Source organism: Acinonyx jubatus, chromosome B3, assembly GCF_027475565.1.
Source record: "Acinonyx jubatus isolate Ajub_Pintada_27869175 chromosome B3, VMU_Ajub_asm_v1.0, whole genome shotgun sequence".
NCBI lineage: Eukaryota > Metazoa > Chordata > Mammalia > Carnivora > Felidae > Acinonyx > Acinonyx jubatus.
The window spans coordinates 78,629,658-78,651,865 of NC_069386.1; the positions used below are offsets into that span (position 1 = coordinate 78,629,658).

At 36.9% G+C, this 22,208-nt stretch overlaps 1 long non-coding RNA gene across 8 annotated transcripts in view; it reads left to right on the forward strand.

Annotated features, from left to right (window-relative positions):
• The window catches only part of LOC113601275 (uncharacterized), an 83,276-nt gene that overhangs the window by 5,795 nt on the left and 55,273 nt on the right, over positions 1-22,208 (forward strand). For 5 of the 8 annotated variants that reach the window (XR_008299335.1, XR_008299332.1, XR_008299334.1 and 2 more), the window contains exons 3-6: positions 3,697-3,830; positions 5,957-6,067; positions 8,162-8,220; positions 11,626-11,696. This is a non-coding gene — a long non-coding RNA (uncharacterized LOC113601275). The remainder of the gene's footprint in view (positions 1-3,696; positions 3,831-5,956; positions 6,068-8,161; positions 8,221-11,625; positions 11,697-22,208) is intronic. The other 3 variants (XR_008299333.1, XR_008299331.1, XR_003422442.2) reach the window with 3 other exon arrangements.

A 22,208-nucleotide genomic window follows, 5' to 3' on the forward strand; every position in this document is an offset into this window, starting at 1 on the left:
AAGGGAAAACAAAAGGGAGAGGAAGAAAGAAAGGAGAGAGAGACAGAAAGGGAGGAGAGAAAAGAAGGAGAAAGAAAAAGGAGGAGGAGGACAGGGACAAGGAACGGAAGAAAAGGAAAGAAACAGAATAGTTCCAAATGTTCCACTTGGATGCTGGTGGGACAAGGCAAATGTCCCTCTCCTCTCAGGTTTCTGGACTGGCTCTGAAGGATTCTCTTTCCAGGTTCCTGGTAATCCCAGTTCTTCAAGAAGTGTGCAAATTCATGTTGGTGGCCTATTTTCTTAATTGAGATGTAACTGTTAGTATTGTCCATATTGCTGACATTCTTGTCATATTCCTGGATATTAGATAAAAAAGTTTTAATCAGTTATAAATGAGAATGTACATACAATAATTCTAAAACTGTGTCTTCATCAAAGTTTGCTTGCAACTATGATACATGTGGCTTTAGTGCCAATTCTTATTAAGTGTGCAATGCAATGTGCTGACACCCATGACACATTTCCCCTTATTCAGTCACAAAAATACTTCTAATTAGCCATAAATGAGAATGTACACACAACATTTCCAATAGCTACTCTGCTCCTATCAAAGTTCACATCAGAGAAAATTTAAACTGTTGCCACTGAGCTGCCTTGCCCCAATTCCAACAACTCTTATTTCAAAAATGCTTAGAAAATTGAATCTTTAGATCTCGCTGGGTAAACAGATCTGAGGTAGATTTATTTCAACCCAAGTCCTTTATTTGAGATATGTGTGCTCCTGAACCCAACTAAAATGCATACCATAGCCATTTCAAAGGCAGTGATAAAATTACTTGGTTAAATATTTTGGCTAGATTTCCTGTTTCCAGAGACCTGGGCTTTGTATTCTGTGGCTTCTGCATTGCCATGTGGTGATGTGGGCGGTATTAAATGGCACCACATCTGCCAACCTCCATAAGTACTATGCCCCACAGGGAAAGCCCCAGGCACCCATTACCACTGCGAGCCACAAGGACAAGACAACGCCAAATCTCAATAACCACCTTTAAATTCTCAGACCTTTGGCTTTCTTCAGGAATCCAGGCTGTAAGCTTCTTAGGATGACTACAGACCGCAAAGTACCACCTCATTTCAGTGTGGAGTCTATAAAATCACTTTAGTTATAATAATTCAGATATTCTCCAAACTTGAGGCTGCAAAGCATTCCGATCTGCTCTTAGATTTCTGTATAATCTCTCCTTCATTTTATAACATTCTTTGTCTTCTGTTGCTCTGTGCAAATACCAGTGCTTTACAAGTCATCAGGCCATGATTTGTGCATGGCCTGATACGTGGAGGTGAAAGGGGAGCTTTATGTGAGGCAGGGAAACGGTTCTGTTAAACTTTGCTTGCTTTCACTACCTTTAAAACTCATTAAATACGATTCTGCCTTTTACTTTGCCAAAGTGTTTAAAACCCATTTTAATGAAAAATTCTAATCCTATATAATCACACCATAAGCACTTTCTTTCTGTTCAAAGAGGAAACAGTGTTAAATTTTAATGCATACCTCTGGCAGGCTATATTAAAAGTGTTTAGTCAGTTTTAAATCCGATTAGTGTAACTGTTACAGATTAGAGAAAAATCCCAAGTGATTGGAGCAAGTCCCCAGCTCAAGGGAACTAATTTAGGGTCCAGGCCTGATCACGCCAGAATTAAAAGGAACCTCAAGACTCTTGCATTCAGTTTGTCCAAATTTTGTTCATAACCTAATAAAATAAGGTCCTGTGCTAGGTATTGCAGCAATATAAAGACAAGTTTTCAAGTAGGAAGAAGATGAGACATAAAGCAACCCTAGACAAAGTGGAATGAGGGCAAGAGCAGAAGTGAGAAGCCCCTAAGAGAATTCAGAGAGGACAAAAATCACATTCCAGGGAGAGAAACACTGACACTTCTTAGAGGATGTAACTTCTAAAAGAGGCTTTCAAGGAGAGACAGATTCCATAGATGGGGAGACACTGCTAAGATTGGAAAAGGTAGAAAGTTTTCCAAAAAATAGAAAAAGTCTGTTGACAACTTGAAGGGAAGGGGGATGCCTCTTTGTTGAGCAAAGTGTTGAGCAGACACTATACGAGTCATCTACATCTATTTTCGCATTTACCCCGCCCCCACGACATTCCAAGGAGATGGTTATTATTATCATCCCTATTTTATAGATGAGAAAAATGAGCCTCAGAGAGATTGTCTAAGGTTAAACTTGCCTAAGGTTAAATAGCTAGCATGTAGTAGCACTCAGGAGAAAAATATGTTTGAGCTTTTCTCAGTATTTAGTCTCAGGAACTCCCTGCATCACACCTTCCTCTTAGCCATTATTAAGGCCCAATTTGTTGTAAAAGACTTTCCTGACCACATGAGTTAGAAATGAGATTTCCAGTCCCTGAATTCACAGCACTCTTATTGTCTGTTACCCAAGTGGCATTTACTCTATCCTGGCTTCTATTTTTTTTTTCTTTCCTCATGCAAATGTTGACCTCAGTGCTTCTTAATTGGTTGGGTCGGTTGAGCAGGAATACCAAAAACATCTGAGAAAATATGCATATATATATTTAAATATTTATATTTTTGAGACTGCCCTCCCACCCACATCACTTTGCCTTCCTCAGTAGTCTGTTCTAGAGGAGAGGGTAGTTATCCAGACCCTAAGAATGCATGCCAGCACTTGTGAAGGCACCAGCCATAAGCGTCTTTTAATATTCCCTTAGTGGTCCTAATTCCCACCCCATCCCAGGTAAGAATAATTAATTAAGCTTGCTGGACTGAAAATCAGGTGATTTGACTCCAGGCACCTGGGTGGCTCAGTCAATTGAGCAATTCTGTGTGTGTGTGTGTGTGTGTGTGTGTGTGTGTGTGTGTGTGTTTATTTTTTTGAGAGAGAGAACAGGAGAAGGGAGAGAGAGAATCCCAACCAGGCTCTGTCCTTGAACTCAGGAACTGTGAGATCATGACCCGAGCCAAAATCAAGACTCGGATGCTCAAGGCATCAGGATGGCTTAGTCAGTTAAGCATCCAACTCTTGATTTCAGCCCAGGTTATAATCCCAGGGTTGTGGAACCAAGCCCTGCATCGGGCTCTGTGCTGAGCATGGAATCTGCTTAAGATTCTCTCTCTCTCTACCCCTGTCCTCAACTCATGCTGTCTCTTTCTCTTTCTCTCAAAAAAAAAAAAAAAATCAGGTCTCAACTCTGCCACTTAGTAGTTGTGTGATCCTTTGAGACCCACTCTTATCATCTATAAGTTGAAAATCTATGTATCTGCTTTACCTACATTTTAGAATTAATGTAAGAATCAAATGACTAAGTCTGTAAAGTATTATGTAATGATATGGTATTAAACGTGTCTGGATCAGAAACACCTTGAAAGCAGGACAATGCATCTTGACTATATATATATATATATATATATATATATATATACACTAAGTGATTGCACATAGTGGATATTTAATAGTGGTTATTGATTTGCACATGTATGTCTTAGAACCTTACAGAAATAAAGCATATTCAACTAAAATGTCAGGAAAAGTACTGAAATGTCCTCCACCTGGAATACCATTTACCTCCCAACCGCCTCTCCCACCTGGATACATTTTAAAGACAATGCCTGTTTAAAAGTCACGGATGTCTCTGAACAGGCTCCAGATTGTCATTATCTATCATCTTTCTTTTTTCTCAGTCCTCATTCGGTGCCTCCAAACCAAGATGTTCACCTATATCTCAGGCAAGATGGAACTCTGCCTTAATAAATTAATGATTACTCAAGAATAGAGGACATGTTTTACCTTTCAAAAAAAAATCTTCTAGTGAATGGTAAGAAAAAAATTAATTTCCTCATTAAAAAAAAGGGCCAGGAAGGGGAAATGAAAGCCAAATACAAACCCCCTACAGTAAGAGAAAGGACGGCAAAAAAATAAAAACAAGGATTCATGAATGCAGGAAGAAATTAAAACAAACCTGCAGGCCCTCATAAATACAGCAATCAGGCAGCTCCATGCATGCATCCCATATTTGAATTTTTATTTTACATGAAGTATTTTTGTATCTGCTTTGCCTAAATTTGGCCTCTTACCAAAGCCTAATGACTCTACTTTATGTTAAGCTTTTCGAAGGATCTAAACTTAAAACTAGGGGGAGAAAAACCTGTTAATTTATCTTGCAGGAAAAGGTGTTATAATTTGAATGAAAAACAGCAAGCAGACAGATAAAAAGGAGCTGGCACAGAGCTCAGGCAATCAGTAACATTTTTTGTACCTGCAGGCTGAGAAATTGTCTCCAGTGTTGTATGATGTTATTACCATTGCCTATTTTCACTTGTACATTAGGTTCAAGCATAATTGTGTGAAGATTTGAATGTTCTCCACAGATTTACTATTTTAATAAGCTCATAATGTTAAAACACTATATGTGTTGACAGTGGTACTTACACTGTATTAAGGAAACAAATCAAATCATTTCCTTTAAAATGCTAAACAGCCTAATTTGACCTTTCTACAGGCCCTGGTCGTATCAGAAATAGTTCAGATAATAGTCTTCTTTCTGACTTTTCTGTCTTTTATCCCATCCATCAGCAAAGGTACTGTCCTCATAGACCATATGACCTTATCGCTCCAGAAACTGTCTTTGTCCTATTGAAGTTTATGGGGCAGAGTGGGGCCACTATGAGCCATATTCCTGAATATTCATAGTAACAAAAATAAGCTCAGGTACCAAAAAGCAAGTGTGTCATCTCGTTCATAAATCTAGTTTATGAAATGAAATTTAGGACACGGTAGGATATGGATGTATTAAAATAGCAGGAAACATTAAATCCATGCAGCAAGCAGAAGGGAAAATCATTGGCATAAGTAAATTCAAGATCAGAGACAGCTGGATATTGACATTGAGTTCAGTATTGAAACAGAGTCTTGTCCCCATTATGAGCAGGTGCTTTTGGTCTCTAGTTTAGTTGAAGAAATAATTTCATAATATTTGTTAAAATACAGATATGTTTTTTAAAAAATTCAAAAATATACACAAGCATGGGGGAAAAAAGATCAATGATTCTATCTCTCAGAAATGATCCTTGTTACTGATGTTAGATCTTATTATTCCAGGCTTCTTCTGTACATGTTTGAATCTGAAACAAACTGATTTTTAAGTTGGTGTTTCTCTTTCCACTTAATGTTTTAACATTTTCCATGTGATTAAATACTCTCCAACTACAGTACCACATTAATAGCCATATAGTATTCCATTAAGGAACACTGTGTTGCCTATTGTTGGATATTTAGGTTGCCTGGAGAACCCAATTAAGATGGTACTGAACTTATAGCAAGTTCTTTTTGAATACCAAAGCCTGTCCATCTGCACTCCTCGTGTGATGTTTTGTAGCTCTTAAAGCCTCTGGCTTTTGTGAGTTTAGTGACTTGAACTTTTCTATTGACTTCCATTTAGTTTTAAAGATATATTACACAAAACATCGCTTTTGTCTCCAGACTTGTCAAAATAATTGTATCTGCTTCAATTAACATTTTACTTCTACAATTCAGTATTGTGTACTTTGTATATATTTGTTTCTGCAACATCATCCTTAGAATAAGTGTATGAAATAATATGCACACTTAAGAAGCACTGCACCAATTACTTCCACCTAATCCAAAGACAACTCTCATCTATTTATTGATTCATTCACCAAGTACTTATTGAGCACCTACTGTATAACTTCTATGCCATGAGCCATGGAAGAAATATTTAAGCATCTACACTGGGTATGTCTTTACTTCAAAGTCAAAGCCACTAGGAAATGTTTGTTTTTCCTATATTTTCCTCAAATATCAGAAGCAATACTTAATTTATGTTATAAAAAGATGTCACCCTACTTTTGAGTAGCATGTAGACCTTTTTCAGCTTGTTGACCAGTTAATTAATCATAAATTCTAACACATCTCTCTTGACAGAAATATACTCTATACCAATTTTAGCCAAATCACCAGGATTTTCAGCAGTTCTATACTTCTGTGGCCCTTAGATAACGGCCAATAGATATGTTATGCAAGAGACTCATCTTGGTAAGTGTGATGGGCAGTTATAGTAACAAATTTTAAGGGTCCCATCACGTCCACATTAAGTTTTAGAACCTACCCATCAAGATCATCCAATATCTCTCTTGGCTATCCTCAAGCTAAACTATGTTCCTTTATCCCATCATTTCACTTTTTAAAATGTCTGCCTTTACCTTATCATTTCTTCAGTGATTCAGCTCTAAACCTAAGACTTCACTGATTCTATCTCCCAGCCTTCGAACACCCTCCCAAACTCCCATCAAACTAAACAATGGCCCTTTTCTAGTGAATACTTCAAAGAACACTCAAAGCTGGCCTCTTTCTCAAAATCTTTCCTGACTGATTGGAAGATAAAGCAGCTTTCCAAAGAGTTCCATCTCAACAGCATGCCATTCCCCATGGAATGTGTATTTGGATATAGATAGCGTTGTTACATATGTATGAGAATATGTTTTACTTATTCACCTGCCTTTTTTCAGCCTGATTGCAAGCCCCTGAAGACTAAGAACATGTTTTCTCTCTATTCTGTAATGATCCCACCCCCACAGAGTTATACTGCTAAATGTTGGTGCCACCTTTCTTCAAAGCATTTATCAATAATCAAAACATTTTAACTAGCTAGATCTTAGAATACAGATTTTTAGAAGTAGGAGACAATGTTAGAGGTTACCAACTCCATCACCTTCCTTTTCTTTTTAAAGCTCACATTTATTTAGGATCTATTACATGCCAGATACTATGCTAATCTCTTTATGTGAATTATCTCAGTCTTCACAAAAACTGATACGGTAGAAACTCTAAATATCTCCGTTTTTGTGTGCATACCAAAACCCTCCTTACACCTTTTCACAATAAAGTACATATAAATGAAGGAATAGTAATAGCTTAACATAGGCTGAGAACTAGAATAAGATAAGAGAGGCACCAGGGAAGCAAAATTTAAGGAGGCTTGCTCTTTCAGAGTTGTAAAGCACCTCCTTAAATTTGAACCTCTACATACCTCTCTTGCCTCACCCTCATCTCAGCCCTAGCCAAACCTTATTGTATGTCAGGTACTGCTCTAAGCATATTTATGTAGTTAATGTAACAATCTTATGAGATAAGTAGTATTATCCTCATTTACAAATGAGGAAATGGAGATGAAGTAATAATATGCCTAAGGTCTCACGGCTAGTAAGTAATAGGGATGGAATTCAAATCCAAGCATCCTGGTTGGAGATAGATAATTAAATGAATACTTGAAAGAAGGAATGGATGAATATTTTTTAAATTTTTTTTTAATGTTTATATTTATTTTTGAGACAGAGAGAGCACGCGTGCATGAGCGGGGGAGGGGCAGAGAGAGAGGGAGACAGAATCCGAAGCAGGCTGTCAGCACAGAGCCCCACGCTGGACTCGAACTCGTCAACCATGAGATCATACGTGAGCCAAAGTCAGACATTCAACTGACTGAGCCACCCAGGCACCCCAGGAATGGATGACTATTAAGGCCACACTGAAAGTTTTAGGCAGAACTGAACCCAGAATCCTGATTTTCTGACTCTCAATCTAGTACAGTTCCCCCATACCTCTAAATATTAAACTTTCTTTGATGGCTTATCAAATTAAATGTGAGCAATTGTTGATTTTTCTCCAATTGAACAATTTTTTTAAAGCAGGTGATAAAGATATTTGAATCAAGCACATGTAAAAGGTACCTGTCTATAATTTCTAACATTAATAGACATTTTTTTCTCCAAATTATTTAATCTCCATAGGTGGGTCAAAGTCAAATTTCCAAACTATTAGAAAAATTATGAACTATAACTATATGCTACCAGACTGCTCATTTTTTGCCAAAAATTGTAGATCTGAGTATCTTCTCAGATCCTTTCCTGGACCACTTTCTAGGTTGTTTCTCTGGTTCTGGTAATACTTTAGTGGATTCCATAACCCAGAACAATGGAGATTATCTTCATAAAAAGATCTAATACTTCACAGAATGTTAAGTTGTTGCTTTATCTTCCATAGAATATTTTTTCTCTGTCTTAAAGCTTTCTTCTCTTAGTAAGACCATCCCTTCCTTGATTTTATGTTACCTTGGTAATTCTCACACTGCAGGAAGTTCCCTGATGATGAAGTTTATAATACTTGCTTCTCAACAAAAATCAGTGAGTCAGGTAAATACTACCATTTTGGTTACCATTGATATTAGCTTAGTTTTTTAATTTCTTAATCTTCAACTCTTAGAAATGAATTTGATTGGCCCAAATAATCTTTCTAGGCAGGCCCAAATCACCTATGTCTAGCTGCCTATGGACTAATTCCCCTTAAATTAAAGATCCGTCTATAATCTAATCAGGCTACAGAGGTAAGGATCCATAGTAGGGGCAGAGACCCATAAAAGAGATATTGGCAGTTTAGGGAAGCTTCATATAAATGGAACAGATTGGAAAGTGAAATAAATAAGCAGAACAAGGAATTTTTTTTATACTTTGATATGTATTTCAGAAACAATTTGGAATAGGGTAGTCTCTGTGAATTAATTAGAAATAAATCGGTTTTTAAAAACTACTCAGTGAGTGTTATCCTCTAAATAAAGAACTAGAACAGTGGGAAACTTGGAGAAATCAGGAAAATGTCATCAGGAAAATGTCATCAGGAAAATGTTGAAGAAGACTTCAGTAGCAGCAACTGTCATGAATGAGTTAGAACATGTGACCTGCCAGTCACTATTAACACCTAGATATGAACATATAAGACTGACTTCAGTCCCTAAAAGTACATCCAAGAAGTTCATGGACACGCTTGATAATATTTCACAGTTGGAATGTCAACCATTTTATTTGAATGCATTTATGTCGGTTTCATGTCCTTTTAGAATAAAAGTTTCTGAAGACACTGCTTTGCTATTTAAGATTTGCCTTATGCAGCATCTAACCCCACACATCAATCCAGGCAATAAATAAATAGAACACTATAAAGTGTTGGGAAATAGAAATATTTTTATTTTTCATATTTATTTTTAAATTCATTTCTCCATTTCAGGGAAAAAATAATATAAGCCTGCATAGTAAAATGGAACCAGGGGCCTGGGTGGCTCAGTTGATTAAGCATCCAACTTTGGCTGAGGTCATGATCTCCTGGTTTGTGAGTTTGAGCCCCACATCAGGTCCACACTGAAAATGCCTGAGATTCTCTCTCTCCCTCTCTCTTCCCTGCTTGTATGCACTCATTCTCTCTGTCTCAAAATAAATAAACTTAAAAAAAGAAATGGAACTGCTATAGATTTTGGAGCTAGACAGGACTGGGGTTTTTTTAATGTATTTTTGAGAGAGAGAGAGAGAGAAAGAGTGAGAGAGAAAGAGCGCATGGGCAGTTTGGGGGGGGAGGAGGGACAGAGAAAGGGGGACAGAGGATCCAAATTGGGCTCTGCACTAACAGCAGCAAGCCCGATGTGGGACTCAAACTCACTAACTGTGAGATCATTACCTGAGCCGAGGTTGGATGCTCAACCAACTGAGCCACCCAGATGCCCCTAGACAGGACTGATTGTGAACAGTGCTTTAACCTGAAGCACTCATCTTATAAATTTTTATGAGGATTAACCATAGACTATGTAAAGAACGTACAATGTCAGCACTTGTTAATACGTGTAAAGTAACTTTTAGTATTTCATCATGTGTATTTATGGAGGAGAATCACAGTATAGAAACTACAACAGACTGATATATCTAAATGCAAATGTGGCCAACATAGACAAATCAAATATTGAGGAATTCTGTATCAATCAGGGTAGGCTAAATTAATGAATGAAAAACCTGGCAGTGTCTCAGCTTCATTTACTCAGGGACTAGGGCTGACAAAGATACTACCTTCTAACAGCTACCCCTTCTGCAACATGCAGACTCCTCAGTCACTAGTAGGGTAGGAAGGCACTAGAGGGTATCAACTGCTAAGCATATATCAGTATTAGAAATGATATGTATTAGTTTTACCCACAACCAATTGCAAAAGGTAGTCAACATGGCCCCATCTAATTGCAAGGTCTTAGAGCAATGTAATCCTTTCATATGATTCAAGGAGAATCAGACATGGTGAACACTAGAAGACCCTACCAAAAGCATTTCCTTAGTTCAGAAGACTATCAAAAAGGAACCATATAATTGAGTTTATAATAAGGTTTTGTTTTTTAAGAAATGCATTTTATCTTCATGGTGACTTAGCATGCTATTTGGTCATTTTGGGTGTGGGGAAAAACCTTACAAATAATCATTGCTGGAGTTTCCCTGAGTATACCAAAATAAAAGAAGTTGCCACCCAGAAAGGAATTTTGTACAACAAAGTGTTAAATGAAATACTACCAGACAAAAAAAGGTAATACTCTTTTGCTGTCTAGCACCACACAAGATGCTAACTAAAAGAGTAAATAAAAACATTCAACATGCATTTAGCTTTCATAATTTACCTTCTGCAAGGTTGATTTAGAGTATGCAGAATATGCCACATTATTTAAGCTGTAAAAAGGAGCTGCTTTACACTACCTGCCATGTACAATTATAATAATCTGTCAGACAAATATAATTACAGAGTGTGATGTCTGTTTGAGTGTGAAGGCTTTGATTGTGTGGTATTGTCTGCTCTACACTGTGGCACAGCATAAACAACTGTACTCTATGGTAACTCTCAGCCAGGACTGATGCTCGCATCAGGAACGCCCCATCAAACAGCACAGATGGTTGAGTTTGGGCTGGATGTTTGTTTGTTTTTTCCCCAAACACTTTTCCAAGGCAAACTTGACCACAGTAAGCCTTCTGCAGTACAATGTGATAGGTCTCCAAGAAATTGGTAATAAAAGTGAGCAGGAATTGGAGACCAAGGCAGGATATGGTCAATTAACAAGTACCAAACATTTTAATGATAAAAAGTAGGTTGTGAAAGGAATGCAAGGGTCACTTTAATGATTAAAAAACATAGGTGACACTCCATGGGTTTAAAAGATTAAGTTGATATTTTATGGAATAAATTGTTATTGTAATTTATTACTAGACTCTCACACCAGCTGACAAAATAGAAAAGTGTCTTTAATAATAGTATTAAAGAAATTGGAAGGGGGCGCCTGGGTGGCTCAGTCGGTTGAGCATCCGACTTTGGCTCAGGTCATGATCTCACAGGTTGGTGAGTTCCAGCTCCACATTGGGCTCTGTGCTGACAGCTTGGAGCCTGGAGTCTGCTTCAGATTCTGTGTCTCCCTCTCTCTGCCCCTTGAACTCTCTCTCTCTCTCTCTCTCTCTCTCTTTCTCTCTCTCTCTCTCTCTCTCTCTCTCTGTGAAAAGTAAATAAACATTAAAAAAAGAAGAAGAAGAAATTGGAGGTATGTTAGGCTTTAAATTAATTGTTTCCTTGCCATACCATGTATGCAGGTTGGATCAGGCTATTTTTTTCTTCCAAATTTTTATTTAAATTTTAATTGGTTATATAGTGTAATTTTGATTTCAGTAGAATTTAGTGATTCATCACTTACATATAACAGCCAATGCTCATCATAACAAGTGGGATCAGGGTATTTTTAATTTATTTTTCAGTTGATGATCTCATCACTGTGTCTGTGACTTTCAAACCAGAGATTCTGCTGTGGGACTTCTCTCTCGACAAGGTATACCTTTTGCTCTTTAAAATGAGACTTGCCTGGAAGGGATTTAAGAGGTATTCACTTAGCAAATTCTGCTCTGTTATAATTCGTGTGGTAAAGAAATTTTATATTATAATCCAAAACACTACACCTGAATAAATGGTCAGCCCAAAGTAACAATCTCGATTTGGCACCTTGATTTCTTTTAAATTAAAAATATATAATGTTCTGATTATATCTGAACCAGCTCAGAAAGATCAAACAGCTTTTCATTAACAACACAACTTTCTCTTATCTCTGAAAGAACACTAATATTCTGTCTCTTCCAACTAATCCAGAGAGTAGTTCTTATACAGCTGATACCTTTATGCTAGAGATGTGAGTTTTCTGGATGAATTCACCATTGAGAAGAAATAGTATTTTTATGATGTTTCAGTGTTTCCGTCTTCCATTGTAGGTTCCAAGGACAATAGCAAATCTACCATAATATAACCACAGAATCATGAAATCTTTGCATTGGAAAGACCTCTACCTAAATAGAAATTATTACTTCATTCTTTAGACTTTAATGTACCCCGTGTAGCTTTCTTTTATGGTTATTAAAAGGATAATATGCCTACTAATATTGGTCTACAGATTCCTTAAGACCAGAAATTATTCTTTACTCCTCTTTGTCTCCCTAATGCTTAAAATAGGGCCTAGGGTAGCACGAATAGCTGAATTGATAGATGGATAGAAAAAAGAAAAAAATACTATATTGCAATAATGGATATTTGTTGGACCATCTCCAGTATCTACTCCCTCCCTTCCTTTCCAACAGTCCCAATTTCTGTTTGAAGATTCAAGTCATTTCAGAGAGGCTCTTATTATCTCCAACTCCAGAAGTAGAATATGTAATCTAGGTTAAACCAATTAGCACATTCCATCCATCTAACAAGTTTTTGGCTCTGCCTTGAGCACATGACCTAACTAAAGATTTTCATTCAGAGTGAATCTCAGAATTATTTCTGGGAAGGAAGAGACAAAGATGCCTTTTGCTGGATGCAAATGTGGAGGCATGCAGCCCTGGAGCTGATGGCAGCCACCTCAGGAGCATGAGGGCAAGTCTTAGAATAGAACCAACATTAAGAAAGGTATATGGAAGAGACAGAAACTGGAAGCCTCATTTGAACCTAATCTTATCTCTGGACTTTTCAGCTACAAAAAAAAGAAACAAAGAGGAAAGAAAATTCCCTTCTTTTTCATGTTAGCTTAGGTCAGATTTTCTGTTTCTTACAACACAAAGCATCCTGATTCAATTGTAAATAATGCCATTGAACAGATGTGAGCTGAACAAGCACTATGTACTTCAGAAATATTGGCAAGCCCTAATGCAAACCATTCCACAAACAAACCACAAACCAAAAGTGATGAACACTCCTAATTTCCATTTCCCACTGAAAGAAATCAAGACTTCCTGAAGAAATGGTTAATTCCAGGTCTTGTGTAGGAAAGGTACAAGTTGAGACTGGGATATCTAGTTATGTCAAAAGGCAAGAAAGTTCTCAGAAGCTACTATGCTAAGCCAATTTGAAAAGGTTCCTATTAGCCAAAAGTGGGACAGCTTGAGCGTCAAATAATAATAATCAGTATTACCATTATTATCATATATAAAATGAAATATAAAAATATATTAACAGTACAATAATTTATGGCTATTATTATAGTTAATTATTATTAATTATTGTTATAGATTTAAACTGATCACATATGTTAAAATCAATGCATTCATAGTGGTACTAAAGGAAATAAACCTCAATGATCAGAGAGAGTATTAGGAGACCACCTAAATAAAGAGAAACAAATATTTAATTTGACTTTCTTGTAAGAACTATGCATCAGGGAAAAATAATAGTTGTTAAAGAAAAGTCTCTCACTATAGATATTTTCTAGCAAAGAAATGAAGAAAACTCCATGTTGCAAACCCTTAATGCAATAATAGATCTAGGCAATAAGATCAGTTGATGCTTACATCCCAAAAAATAAAAACCACACATTATGTGTTTCTTGATGGAAATACACTATACCACTTATGAAGTATTCTTGTCAAATAATCAAACCTGAATCATATCAAGCCTCTTAGTCTAACTACTATTCCACAGGAAATAAAAAAGAGATGCAATCAACAAAATCCAAAATGTGGGAAGCTCTACAGAAAAAATGACCAAATTTTTATAAATAAATTGCAAGGAAAAACAGAGGTATAACTTACAGATTAAAAGATTCTTGGCGCACCTGGGTGGCTCAGTCAGTTGATATCTGATTCTTGATTTCAGCCCAGGTCATGATCTCAGTCTGTGGGTTCGAGCCCTGCATCAGACTCTGCACTGACAGTGTGGAGCCTGCTTGGGATTCTCTCTCCCTCTATCTCCGTCTCTCCCTAACTTGCACACACACTCTGTCTCTCAAAAATAAATAAAAAATTGTTTAAATAAAAAAATAAAAGATTCTTAAGAGACATAACAATCATTTGGTAATGTGCAGATCTTGCTGACATTCTGGTTTGAACAAACCAATCATAAAAAATAGGAGACAGATTATTTGTTTTTCAGGTGTGGAGTTTGGTGAGTTCTTTATAGATTTTGGATACTAGCCCTTTGTCTGATATGTCATTTGCAAATATCTTTTCCCATTCAGTCGGTTGCCTTTTAGTTTTGTTGATTGTTTCCTTTGCAGTGCAGAAGCTTTTTATCTTCATGAGGCCCCAATAGTTCATTTTTGCTTTTAATTCCCTTGCCTTTGGAGAAGTGTCAAATAAGAAATTGCTGCGGCTGAAGTCAGAGAGGTTTTTTCCTGCCTTCTCCTCTGGCGTTTTGATGGTTTCCTGTCAAATAATCCAGTGAAGAAATGGGCACATGACATGAATGAACACTTCTCTAAAGAAGACAGCCAGATGGCCAACAGGCACATGAAAAGATGCTCAATGTCACTCCTCATCAGGGAAATACAAATCAAAACCACACTGAGATATCACCTCACACCAGTCAGAGTGTCTAAAATGAACAAATCAGGAGACTATAGATGCTGGAGAGGATGTGGAGAAACGGGAACCCTCTTGCACTATTGGTGGGAATGCAAACTGGTGCAGCCACTCTGGAAAACAGTGTGGAGGTTCTTCAAAAAATTAAAAATAGATCTACCCTATGACCCAGCAATAGCACTGCTAGGAATTTACCCAAGGGATACAGGAGTGCTGATGCATAGGGGCCCTTGTACCCCAATGTTTATAGCAGCACTCTCAACAATAGCCACATTATGGAAAGAGCCTAAATGTCCATCAACTGATGAATGGATAAAGAAGTTGTGGTTTATATACACAATGGAATACTACTTGGCAAGGAGAAAGAATGAAATATTGCCATTTGTAGCAACGTGAGTGGAACTGGAAGGTATTACGCTAAGTGAAATAAGTCATACAGAGAAAGACAGATACCATATGTTTTCACTCTTATGTAGATCCTGAGAAAGTTAACAGAAGACCATGGTGGAGGGGAAGGGAGGAAAAAGGTTACAGAGAGGGAAGGAGGCAAACCGTAAGAGACTCTTAAAAACTGAGAATAAACTGAGGGTTGATGGGGCGTGGGAGGGAGGGGAAAGTGGGTGATGGGCATTGAGGAGGGCACCTGTTGGGATGAGCACTGGGTGTTGTGTGGAAATCAATTTGACAATAAATTTCATGTTAAAAAAAATAGGAGACAGAGACATTGGGATGCGGACTGGATATTTGATGATAGTAAGGAATTATTATTTTTATTGGGATGATAATGTTATCATTTTTGTGATTTTTTTAAATTTCTTATCTTTTATTCATACAGAAATAGTTATGGATGCAAAGACATGGTATCTTTAATACAACAGTAATAGAGGAGAGGGGAAGTAAAGGTAAAACAAGATTGACCATGAGTTCATTGTTGAAGTTGAGCAATAGGTATATGAGGGTTCATTATACTATTCCTTCTAATCTTGGGTAATATTTAAGATTTTCCACAATAAACTTTTAAAGTATATCGTTCCATTATCATTCAAAATCATATACACATGCCATCCTTTCTTGCTTTCACATAAACAGACTGTCATTCTTCAATCATGTTTTAATTTCTCTATGTTGTAATTTACCCACATACCTACTATAGTCTGTGATATCTGCATACCTTCTTCCCAGACAGTGGGCATTATCCCATACATGCACACTCATCCCCATGGAGGAATTATAAGAAACCCATCACTCTCCAAGCTCATGCACAAAGACTTCATTTTTATAGACATGATTTTCTTCCATTCATTTCCTTATACCTCTATTCTACTTTAATGGCACTGTTCATTCCAATTCCCATACCCCCCTTTAAAAATGAACCATACTCCCTAACTCATCCAGAAAGACCTATAGCCAGCACTAGGTTGAAAATTTCCAACATCTACATTTCTGTGAGCCTCTATACATAATCTGGCTCAGTGTAAACCTCTTAAGTGAAATGCTTTCCTGGAAATAAAACCTGCTCTCTATGTTCTTCTATTTTATTTCAAACTCAATACAAAGCAATGGTCCCCAAAGAAAAGTAATGCTGGAGTTAGGTTCACACTATTTCCCTGAAATGTAATATGAGATTTAAACACAGATGATATGACTGGTTAATAAATGTCACCATTGAGTGGCTTTGTTCACCTAATAATATCATTCAGATCATTATAAACAAATTGAAGGGGTTCTTATGTGAAACAAACACGGCAGGACTTATTCCTGCGAAACACAAGACCAAGGCAGGGCAGCCAATCCTAATGGCCTTCAAGAAGGGGCAAAGCTGGCGTGCAGCTTTGTGGTATCCCGGGAGGATTTTATTTCCAAATATAAAATTCATGCCATGCTCACAGGCAGAACCTTAGAATAGTCATAATGATCTAATGGCAGCATTACTATGGAAGGCTGCTACTAATACTTTGAACCACTGCCGTTCTATACAGATCCAGGGATATGATTTCAAAGCTCATGTGGAATGAAGACTGCCCCAGCTGAAAGCAATCCACCTGAGTAAAAAAGAGAAGAAAGAAAAGAACAGGGCAGAATGCAACTGAAGCCCACAATTTGGGATTTCTAGGATGGGGAGGTCAGAGTTGGTTCTTTGATTATGGGGTTTCTTTTATTATTGTTGTAGTTTGAAGAAGGAGTGGCAAAGAAAGAGAAAATGTCTCTAAATTGGAAGGCATTGCCTGACTCTGACTTTTTGAATTACCTCTAACTTAAAGATTATAATGTGTTTATTTCCTCATCTAAGAAGAGAAGGATAGTAATTGCCTCCCTCACCCTCATGCTCTTTTCCCTCTGCTGTCAAGGGAATAAGAGCTTATTGATGACAACTCCCTTGTGCTCAATCTTGCTTCACCACTGACAGCAAAAATAAAAGAAATAGCATATTAACTGCAAAAGAATTGGGAACCCCTATAAGTCCGACCTAATAAACATCCAAGAACTGTTGGGTCTGTCGCTTGACTTTTGGACAAAAATAGCTGTTGTTGTATTTCTAGAAATCAAGGGAAACATCAGATCCTTTGCAAACAAGAAAACTGCAAAACAGTCAAGTGCCTGTATTTATAGGTAACATTCACTGTTTCAAAGCTAACCCTGAAATTCTCATGGAAAGAGGTTCTGACAGAGCTAACAAGCCTGGAAAAAAAAAAAAATATATATATATATATATATATATAATTTTTAAATGCTGCTAAAACTTCCTTTCATTCCTTCAATAATTTACAGTTAGAATTCATAATTTTAGCAGTATTTCTCACATATAATGCCAAATTTGGAAACACCTGTTTAAAGTATATTGTAGTGTGTTTAAGACACATTGAGTCTTTGGAGAAAGGTGCTGTAGAAATCTAATAAATGAAAGCTCATTTTTGAAACTTTATAAAAATACACGCATTTGAATTCATTTTTAGCTAGACAATCTCCTTGGCAGGTAATATGTAGAGATCCCATATGCCTCAGATTTTAAGGCTGTGGAGTATGGAAAGAAAAAGGTCATGGCCTAAAGAAGTTCATTCTGAGTGGAATAGTTCTCAACAAAAATCCAAGAGGAATGCCAATTTTGGCCTTGAAAATGCATTCACTTATGCTATTTGGAATGTGAAAGAAATTTAAAATATATAAAAAGTAGAGTTATAAAGGGCAGCTGGATTCAACCACATGGCCAAATTTGAATCAGCAAACTGACATTCTCTGAGATAACACACATTATGTCCTTTAAAATTAAAAAAGGAAAACAAGAGCCAAGTATCATTACTCATTTGTTATTTTGTGAGCTAGTTCAACTCAAGAATACATAATTTTCTGGTTATAATGCAAACTAAGGAAGGATGAGAGCCAGATATAAACAATCTCCTCCTTCTGGAGTAAAATATACAGCTATCCAGGGATTCGACATGATTATGAAGACAGACACTTTGATTCTTGGATGCTATAGGACCTGGCCTGGCAACCTATAAGTTTATAATCAGAGAGGTAAAGATGAGTCTAAGAGATATAAAAAATGTAAATAAAATGCTTTGTAGTGAGCTAAAGTGGGTTGAGTTTATCATAACCAAAGTAGGGTGATGCAGAAGGTGCAGAAAAAGGTTTCACCAGAAAACCAGTGTAGTATCATCTTAGCTAAAATACGACATTTGAACTTTTACACAGAAGCATGAGTTTCTAGTGCATTAAGCTTTGGGATTATATATTGGACAAGTTCTTACCCTTATTTTTAATTTTTCTTTGATGATTTTGTTGACTATTATGTATTACCAATATATATATAGCATGTGATTAATATGTGTATTTTGCAGAGATCTTTTATTTAAGCCAACTAAATAATGTCATTCATACATAACTTCCAAATTTAGGACAAATATAGAAATATTTTTTATGCTAATGTAATTTATTATATTGAAATTGCTCTGATCATTTAATTTCCCTGTTTGCTAGAGTTGGAAACAGTTTACATACCACACCATAAATGACTTGGTCGTCCAGTATCTTATTTTCTTATTCTAAAAGTGTAATATGAGATTGAGGGCAAAGTTGGGAAGATGACAGTAAGAGGACGCTTAAGCTCACCTTGTCCCATGGATACAACTAGATAACACATCAGCATAAGTAACCCAGAAAATGACCCAAAGACTGGCAGAACAAACTCCACAACTAAAAATAGAGTGGGTAAGAAGGGCAGAGACTTGGGGCGGGGAGTGGGAGATCCAGGGGCATGGAGAAGGGAGAGAAATAGATTATAAAACTGGAGAATCCACATGGGGAAGATGAACCCCCTCTAACATTTTGCTTTGAAAGTGAGAGGGGCTGAATTTCGTGAGTTCTTACAACCAACAGGACTTAAAGCCTGAGATTTTAGAAGCCAGTGGACTCAGATCTGGAAGAGCCCAGAGGGTGAGAGGAAGCAGAGTCCCCACCCTTAAAGAGACAGCACAGCAGTCTGAGGAGATAAAGCCTGGAAGCAGCAGTTTGAAAAATACCTGGGACATACAGAAGGGAGAGGAGTTGACTCATTTTGGAGCACATCATGGAGTGGCAGGAACTGCTGAGGAACTTCTCTAGGAACAAAGGAACTGGCTGACACCATCTTCCTTCCCCATCTCCTAGCATAAACACATGGCCAACTGCAGGAGCCACCTCTACGCCAGCATTCACTATCTAACTTTCTACATCAAGCCTCACCCCCTCACACTTTGGTGGATCCACTCTTCCCACTCACTTTTGCCTCAGTCCCAGTGCTGTGGGCCTCCTCCCCCAGAAGACCTGTGCAAACCTTGCCAACACCTTGTCTCCTGACCTGCATGCTTCGTGAAGCCTCAGTCCTCATGGTGGTGGGGGGGCAGCTGACACTGCTGAAGCCTGAGTCACACCTTGTTAAAATTGCATGCTCCACCCCATCTGGAGACCAAACACTTTGCCACAACAGGCAAAGAGAGCCTCTGCATGCAGCTGGACTGAACGAAAATTTGATCAGGACGATGACCTATGCATGCAACACACATAGGAGACACCCCTTGAAGTACCAGCTTCTGAGGAACATGGTATACCACACTGCAGGGCACTACAGGACCTCTTCTTCATAAGGCCATTGCTTTTAAGAGCCGGAGACATAGCTGACTTTCTTAACACAGAGAAACACAGAGAGACAAAATGAAAAGACAAAGGAATATGTCCCAAATGAAAGAACAGGACAGAACCACAGCAAGAGATTCAGCAAAAAGGATATAGTAATATGCCTAATGGAGAATTTAATGATTATAAAACTACTCCCTGGACTTGAGAAAAGAGTGGAGGACATCAGTGAAATCCTTAACAAAAAGATAAAAAGAACCAATCACAGATGAAGAACATAATAAATGAAATTTTAAAAATATACTATATGGAATACAGTGACCCCAAGACCAGTAATGGAAAGTAATCAAGCTGGGCAGGTGAAAAAAAATTATCAAGATATGAATAGACTTAGGGAAGTCAGTGACCATCAGCATTATAGGGATCCCAGAAGAAGAAGACAAGTAAAAGGGGGGCCGAAATTTTATATGAAGAAATAATAGCTGAAAATTTCCCTAATCTGCAGAAGGAAACAGATATCCAGATCTAGGAAGAATAGAGATCCCTAAACAAAATCAAGCCAACAAGATCCACACCAATACACATATTAATTGAAATGGCAAAAAGTAGTAATAAAGAATTTTAAAGCAGCATGAGAAAAGAAGACAGTTACATACAAGGGAAACCCCATAAGTCTCTTAACAGATTTTCAGCAGAAACTTTGTAGGCCAAAAGGGACTGGAATGATCTATTCAAAGTATAAAGGAAAATATCTACAGGTAATAATATTCTATTTAGCAAGGCTATCATTCAGAATAGAAGGAGAGTTAAAAAGTTTCTCAGACAAATAAAAGCTAAAGGAGTTTATGACCACTAAACCAGCCTTCCAAGAAATGTTAAAGGGAACTCTGAGTGGAAATAAAAGACCATAAATACGAGTAAGCAAAGCAGTAAAAATAAATATATCTATAAAAATCAGTCAAGGGATTCACAAAGTAAAAGGATACAAAATATGACACAATATACCCTAAATATGGGGTTGAGGTGAGAGGAATAAAGAATGGGTTCAAACTTAAATGACTATCAATTTACTATAGACTGCTATGTGCATAAGATGTTATATCCAAACCTAATGGTAACCACAAATCAAAAACCAGTAATAGATATGCAAAAAATAAAGAAAAAGGAACCCAATATATCACTAAATAAAGCCAGCAAACTATGAGAGAGTAAAAGCATAAAGGCTCAGAGAAGAACTACAAAAATAACCACAATATGAGTAACAAAATGTCAATAAATACATACCTATCAGTAATTACTTTGAATGTAAATAGATTAGACATTTCAATCAAAAGACATAGGGCAACAGAATAGATTAAACAACAAGACCCATCTGTATACTGCCTACAAAAGACTAATTTCAGACCTAGGAACGCAGGTAGATTGAAAGTAAGGGGATGGAGAAACATTTATAATGCAAACGGATGTTTAAAGAAAGCTGGGTAGCAATACTTATATTGGACAAAATAGACTTTAAAACAAAGACCATAACAAGAGACAAAGAAGGACACTATATAAAGGGGACAATCCAACAAGAAGATCTAACAATTGTAAATATTTATGCACCCAAGCTAAAAGTACCCAAATACATAAACCAGTTAATAACAAACATAAAGAAACCAATTGATGGCAATGCAATAATAGTAGGGGCTTTAACACCCTACTTACATCAATGGACAGATCATCCAAACAGAAAATCAATAAGAAAACAGTGGTTTTTGAATGACACACTGGACAAGATGGACTCAACAGATATATTCAGAACATTCCATTCTAAGACAGTGAAATACACATTCTTTTCAAGTACACACAGAACATGCTTCAGAAAGTATCACATTATTAGACCACGAAAGAAGTCTCAACAAATTCAAAAGGATCAAAATCATATCATGCATCCTTTCTGACCACAACACTATGAAACTACAAATCAATGACAAGAAAAAATCTGGAAGAGCACAAATACATGGAGGCTAAATAATATGCTACTAAACAATGAATGCATCAACAAGAAATCAGAGAAGAAATCAAAAATTGCATGGAAACAAATGAAAATAAAAACACAATGGTCCAAAAATCTTCGGGATGCAGCAAAAGCAGTTCTAAGAGAGAAGTTTACAGCAATACAGGCTTACCTCAAGAAACAAGAAAAATCTCAAAAAAACTAACCTTTTTAATCTAAGAAGGCTAGAAAATAGGAATGAACAAAACCTAAAACCAGCAGAAGGAAGGAAATAATAATAAACATTAGAGCATAAATAAATGATATAGAAACTGAAAAACAATAGAACAGATCAATAAAAACAGAAGCTGGTTCTTTCAAAAGATAAACAAAATTGATAAAGCTCTAGCCAGGCTCATCAAAAAAA